This window comes from Python bivittatus, unplaced genomic scaffold, assembly GCF_059951505.1.
Source record: "Python bivittatus isolate LINGU-HERP-01145 unplaced genomic scaffold, Pbiv_v1 ctg000060_np1212, whole genome shotgun sequence".
Classification (NCBI taxonomy): domain Eukaryota; kingdom Metazoa; phylum Chordata; class Lepidosauria; order Squamata; family Pythonidae; genus Python; species Python bivittatus.
The window spans coordinates 9,293,896-9,300,911 of NW_028277044.1; positions in this window are offsets into that span (position 1 = coordinate 9,293,896).

Sequence of the window (7,016 nt, forward strand, 5' to 3'; positions counted from 1 at the left end):
ACAGTCTCCTGCTTTCTAGCCTGGTGCCTTCACCACTAGACCAAACTGGCTCTTGTAACATCTTTTAAAGACATTTGATTAATGTGATGTTCTTCATTCATTCATTAATTTTAATGTCAATATTGGAGAGGACTTGGAGCTTCCTCTCAGGGGTCATTTTATATAAAATCATCATCAAGAGACAGAGTTCCTGTTCCAAGTAGGCTGAGAGAACCTATTATCCCTTTGCACTAAATATAGAGATATGTGTCCAGCGCAAATACTCATAGCTTGAGCCTTTACCATACAAGGAGAAAAGGAGGTGTAACACCACTATCACTATTTTTTTCTCTTTTGTTTTATGTCAACAACCATACATAGCTGTGCTTAAAATCCTGTACTGTGGGAAATCATAAATATGTAGAGAATCCTGCTTTCAAAATATCTTTAAATATGATAGGATTTCTTTTTTTTTTTTTTTTTAAAAAGGTACATCATATACATAGGGAGCCTTTTAAATTCAGCATGACTGATACCAGGCATTCTCACGTATTTGGCTGAATCTCAATAATCATGCTACTTTGAAAGAGCATCTAGAAGTCAAAATTCAATTTTTACACAAGTATGAGCTTTAGCAACATTTTGGAATTCAGATGACATGTTTATTTATATAAAATACTGCGATATCACTTTTTGCTTTCAAAGAATCCCCAAAGCCACCAACCAACCAAACATGAAAAAAATAATGTGGAGATAAATTAATCATGCCATAACTTAAAACATATTAGGCAAAAAACTAGAGATTCAAGCAAGAATTTTAATAAGTCTGACTGCCTAAGGGAAATAAAGTTTAAAAAGACCTGGAGGGCTACAGAATGCCCCCACGGAAAAGGCTTGCTTTGTGGTGCTGGTGCTGGTGCTGGTGCTGGTGTTATCTGGGGTTTTTTTTTCATACTTTTTGGTTTGTAGCTTGTGGTAGCTTTTGTCTTTTTTATTCTCCTTTTTATTTTATTTTTTTGTTATGGCCATAAAAATGATATGTTAAACAATCCTAGAAAAGACAATCTCTTTGTAGCTATCCATCTTACCTCTTAAGGCAGATATAGCCAGAACAGATGTTCCAGTGAGTTTATGCCAAACTAATCTAATCTCCTTTTTTGATAGAATGACCAGTGGTCAACCCCACCAGGTAGACCAGACGAAGAAATCAACACCAGAAGGCTAAAACTATTTTTACTGAGATTGGTTATAACAACAGAATCTTGCAAGTCTCATTGCGTTGTACCTCCTCCTTTTTCTTATAGTTCAGTGAATTAGGGAGGTATCTGTCCGAGCTGCTTCCGAATGTTATCTGGACATTCTGGACTTAAAAAATGTTTTATCCCTTGTCACCTTGGCAATGAAGCTAGCATATCTTCATCAAGGTAATCTTCCTTACTCTCTACATTAGTTTCGTTTGCCAGAGGAATAAGTTAAACATATTGTACCTCACCTTCAACAAAGCATTGGACAAAGTCTCCCATGACAGCTTAGTAGAGATGGCAAAATGTAGGCTGAAGAGATCTACCATTAGATGCATACGTACAAAGGTAGTTGAGCAGTCATGCTGACAAGTGTATATCATTGGTTCCACATCAAGCTAGAAGGAGGTGGGATGAGTGGTGTACATCAGGCTCTCTCCTAAGCCCTGTATCATTCAACATAGTTGTAAATGACTTGGATGAGAGGTTAAAAAATATGATTATCAAATTTACAGACAACACAAAGATAGAGAGGATAGTGAACTCCTTAGAGGACACTGTCAAGATACATCAGAGGACACTGTCCAGGAGGATCTTGACAAGCTGGAACAACAGGCAGAAACTTGAATTCCAATAGAATGCAAAATCCTACATTTGGATAAGAAAAAGCAAAGTCAAGAGTATAGTGGGGTGATGGGGTGTGTGTGACATACTGAGGGTGACATACTGAGCAATAATGGGAAAAAGATCTGTGAGCTAGGTGGATCAAAAAAGCATCTATGAAAAAAGCAAATGCAGCACTATGCTGCATTACAAAATATTGTGTCAAGATCAAAAGAAGTCATCATTCCTCTCTCTTCTGCGGTGCTCAGATCATACATGGAATATTACATCCAATTCTGGGAAAGGCATTGACAAACTGGAGCGTGCCCAGAGGAGAGCAAACCAAGATTATAAGGTGCTGGAAGGAAAAACCTATAAGGAACATTCTGGAGAAGAGAAGATTCCAGGAAAACATGATAGATTTCCTCAGCTATAAAAATGGTAGAAGGTAAGGCAGGCTTATTCAGAGCTATTCTAGCAGACAGGACAAGTATCTTAAATTACAAGGATGCAGATGTTAGTTAGACATCAGGAGAAAAGTGATCATGATCATTGTAGTTCAACATGGAGCAGATTTCCTTGGGAGGGGTAGACTCGTCTTCACTGGGGGTGTTTAGACAGAGGCCAGATGGCCATCTGTAAGGGATACTGTAGTAGTGGATTTGTGCACTGGGTGGAGATTTGGACTACATAATCTCCAAGATCCCTTTGAATCCTTACATTTTATGATTGGCACATTGCCCTTTCATGCAAATGGCCAACACTGAAGGACAAGGCAAATAACAAAAACATAGAGATGCCAATTTGTGTATATACTATGAAGACACTCATTGTCACTGAGTTGGGAGAAAGCTTTTAACTTCTCACTGTCCCCACACCCCTGGGTTTAGTTGAGGCAGAAGTGCTGCTTATTTCTCCCCATGTGGAGGGTAAGCAAATCAAGGAAACAGGAAGCATTTCAATAGACCATTCCCTAAAAATGGTCCTTTTTTGGCATCAGGGTACCAATAACAGAGTTTCCAAAGTAGTGGAAGTTTCCGAGCTTACATGGAGTAGGCTTATCAGCGCAGATCTAACTCTAGCTACAGAACATTTTCTCCACAAGTAGAGAGAGAAAGAGACAGGGAGAGAGATGCCATATCTTGTAATCCTGGAATGTCACTCCAAGGAACAAAGAAGTTCAGCCATAAACTGGGCTCACTGAGCTGGGAGGGGGAATAATTTAAATCCTTCTTCCAAGGATTTTCCAGTAAAAGAGAATTATGAAAAGCTGACATTAATAAGCCTGAACCTCCTGATACCGTAGTCAGTTTAACTGGGGAGGTTTTAGGTTTCAGCTTATTTCAACATATCACCTTAAATCTTGGTTTGTTTTAACCCTGGTTTTCTTAACTCGTCTAAATGACCTTATTCATCACAACCCTTAGCGATTAACCACGATTTTAAATCACACTGAGTTCATACATCACACTAAGTTCACAATCATACTAAGGCAAAATCAGATAAGCCACATTTTGGCTTGGCACCTACATGAGCCAGGGAGTTGCATGCAACCTTACTTACCAGGGAATAAATTTTGTTTTAAATAACACACTTTCACATCAATATGGATGGTCTTAACTGATTTAAAATTCATTTTTCTAGGAAACAGCCTCCCTTCTCCGTTTGTACTCCCTTTTTTCCCTGTTATAGACTGTTATAGATCACTTGTTCACAAATGTTTTCAGCATCAGGTTAAGCGTTTTTACATTCTGATCCTCTCCTCTGCATGCTTTCACTTGGGCATACTTCCAATACGTGCACATAGGACTGGAGCCTTAGAAGGGAAAATGAATTATGATGATGACACTGAACTATTCAAGAATACTTGGGAGAGCTATTAATGAAAAGCTGGTATTAGGTTTCCTCACCTTAATACAGGGTGGGGTAACATATAAAACATAGGGCACATAGTTCTAGTTCTTAGTCCCAATTCTAGTTCTTAGAGATGGAGTGGCTCGATTGTGAGACTCTTATTTGACTTTATTTTTTGAATTTGAGAGTCTGTGAACACAGTTCAAGATGTGAACCCTTGCAACCCTGAATAAACATAGAACCTCAAAAATGGCCAACTCTGCACAAGTTTCACCCTTGAAATCCCCCCACAGAAATAATGCAAAAGGAAAAGCTCCAAACTTTTCATCTGCATCCACTTTGATGATGTCACAACATGACCAGCTAGAGCAAGGCAGTAAAAGAAGGTGCAGGCCCTGGATTAAGAAAAGGTTGCTCACTCTTGATTTGATATATGAACAGTTTAAGTACAGTTAACAGTTAAGATACTTAAATGATTTTCTTAACTGTCTTTGTCCATGCAGTTAGTGACCAAGTGTGGAATAACAAAAGGCTGTTCCTTTTCATTTACATCTCAGGGCCTCTGCCTGTCCAGCTTTGAATCCAATTATGCATATTTCTGTGTAGCACAAGCCTTTTGCAGACATTTATAAATTACTTCTACTCAGTTCTTGGCTGCAGCTTTGTCAGTCTGAGAACAAGGGATCATAGCAATTCATTCAACAGACAAGTAGCTGTAATAACAAAAAATAAAACATTAATGTCCCAAGAATTATGCACTTTGAATAAACACTAAGGCCAATTTAGGAAAACTTAGAGATAGTACATAGAAATCATTTGCAAAATGTTGCTTTCTGATGTAGGACACATATCGTCCTTTTCTAATCTGATGCCCTTCAGCTATGTCGCGCCACAGTTTTTTCTTCCACTATTAGTGTCAGCCCTATAAGGTAGACCAGGCCAAGAAACCAATGCTATATAGGTCTAAAAATACTTGTACTGGAATGGCTATAGTAACAGAATCTTGCAAGTCTGAAAGTGCTTCTCCTTTTCTCTCTTTTATCTTCATGTGAATGGGAGAAGCGGCTGTCTGAGACATTTACTCCAATTAGTTTCTTGGAATGGGCTCAAGCTGCACTTGGCTGATTGTTGCCTTGGTAATGGCTCTTCCTTCTGTCCTTCAAGGCCATTCCCTCTACAACTAGTTCCTGGCTGTGAATAATGGAAGTTATAACCCAATGGGAGGGTATGGGTTGGGAAATCTGGCCTATTTATGCAATGTCCAGTATCAAGTTTTGCTCACAAACAGAAACCTCAAATTCATTTCTTTATTTTGCAGAAGTAACTAGACTGAATTATGTTATTCACATATAGGGAAAAGTAAAATATTGACGCACATATATACACGCACATACACACGCACACACGGACACTCATGATATATGGATCTGTGTTATTGATAAGCTAGGGATGTAATTTTTCTACTTTTGAAATTGAGACTGAGAGATGACTAAAGAAGGTATAATAGAAATAAATAGAAGATGGAGGCTTCTATTCTAAAATCTTGAAAACCTTTCAAAGAACAATAGCAAAGCATACATTCTATCAGTATATCTTATAAATGCAATCTATTTCCATAATTAAAAAATAATCCACACAAGTTCACTAATTATTGATGAATATAATTAAGACCAGTGGCTTTGGTGAATCTCCACACCGGGCTCCTGCCAAGCAACACGTAGGAAATTGACCTTGACAAACTAGTCTTGGCTTTCATTGATTTTGGATTTAACCCTACAGGTTTTTGCGGAAATTAAAGATTTCCCAGCTGCTCATAATAAGCAGGTTGAAAAAGTCAGGAAACATTAATCCCTCATTGAAACGTCTTTGTTCACACATACATCCTGTGCTACTGAAGATCTCAAAACAAGATCCTCCTAATGAGGTTTAAAATGGGAATTTTTAAACTACTGTAAGTTATTTTAGCTAAACAGGAAATGCCTTCTGTTCTGACCTTTGAGAAGATACCAAGCTATTTTGTAATGTACTCCTTTGAGTGTCTTCATGATTTTTCCTATCTTTTTATATAATGATACAGGGATTTTTTTCCCCAAATTATTACATTTTATGACTTTAAGCTCTCATTTGGATCTTTCCAGAGATTCCATGGGTGGCAAAAAAAATAAAAATAAAAATACACAAAATAATTCAAAGGCTAAAATCTATTACAAACTGCATATACACCAAGCAGTTATGTACAACGTTGGTTCAATTACCTTCTCCTCCTCCTTTGCAAAGGAACTGCTTTCTGGAGAAAGAGCTTTTCAGAAACAAAGCTACAAGTGCTAAACCTGCTAATTTTCTCCTGAAAACTGCAGCCTCTTGCAACAGCAGTTTTCCTGTGCTGTTTATGGTGTACTGCAGTAAAACAACACCATGCCTTACTAGAGGCAGATTTCAGGTTTTAGATAATCTCAACATTTTCCTTCTTTTTAACTGTTGAAAAAGCAAGTTTCTATTCCAGACTTGTAGCCATAATAATGTCTGGAACAAGTATTCAAAGCTAAAGACTGAGGGATTTGTATCTCAGCTTCCCTCCAACACACTCAAGGCTGCGTAGTGGCTTTTTTTTTTTTTCCCCATACACCCACTTCATAACCACTATGCTCCAACCCAGTTTTGGAGGATTATCTCCAAAACTGGTTTGAAGCCTGGTTTGGATGGAAAGCTACCATCCTATAGGCTAAATTGGGATTTCTGTAACCTGTAGCTCTCCACGTTAGACTACAACATTGGTCTTTCCTAGTCACCAGACCCAGCCAGCTACACCACACTCCTTGCATATTGTTTATATGGTTTTCAAGCTCATAAACATCAGCTTCCCAGCACAACTCCTTTTACATGTCCTGCTAATGATGATTTCCTGATGATTTCCAGGCCTTTAAGGATGGGAGGGTGGGGGAAATATCCAAGTGTATGTCTAGGGGAGAAAAAATCCAAGGAGAATGGTCTGATTTGCTGGAAATTAAGCACATCCAGTAATTGAGCCGTGTAGCCCTGTGGCTATCAAGTGTTTGTCCCTTCAAAACTTTGTAGAGGACAGTCAGTCACCAGGCACCTGCACACAGCCCATCCTAGGCCAGAAAGGACATTGTCAGCCACTGGGAGCTAAAGCAATCCCTTTCCAGCACAGACAACTTTCAAGGTGAACAGTCAGTCAGTCAAAGACAAATATGCAACTTATTTATTTATTCAATTTATATAGCTGCCCATCTCAGACCAGCAACTCTTAACAACAACAACAAGGCTCTCACTAATTTGTTTTTTTTATTTTATTACATCAATCTTTATTTTATTTAT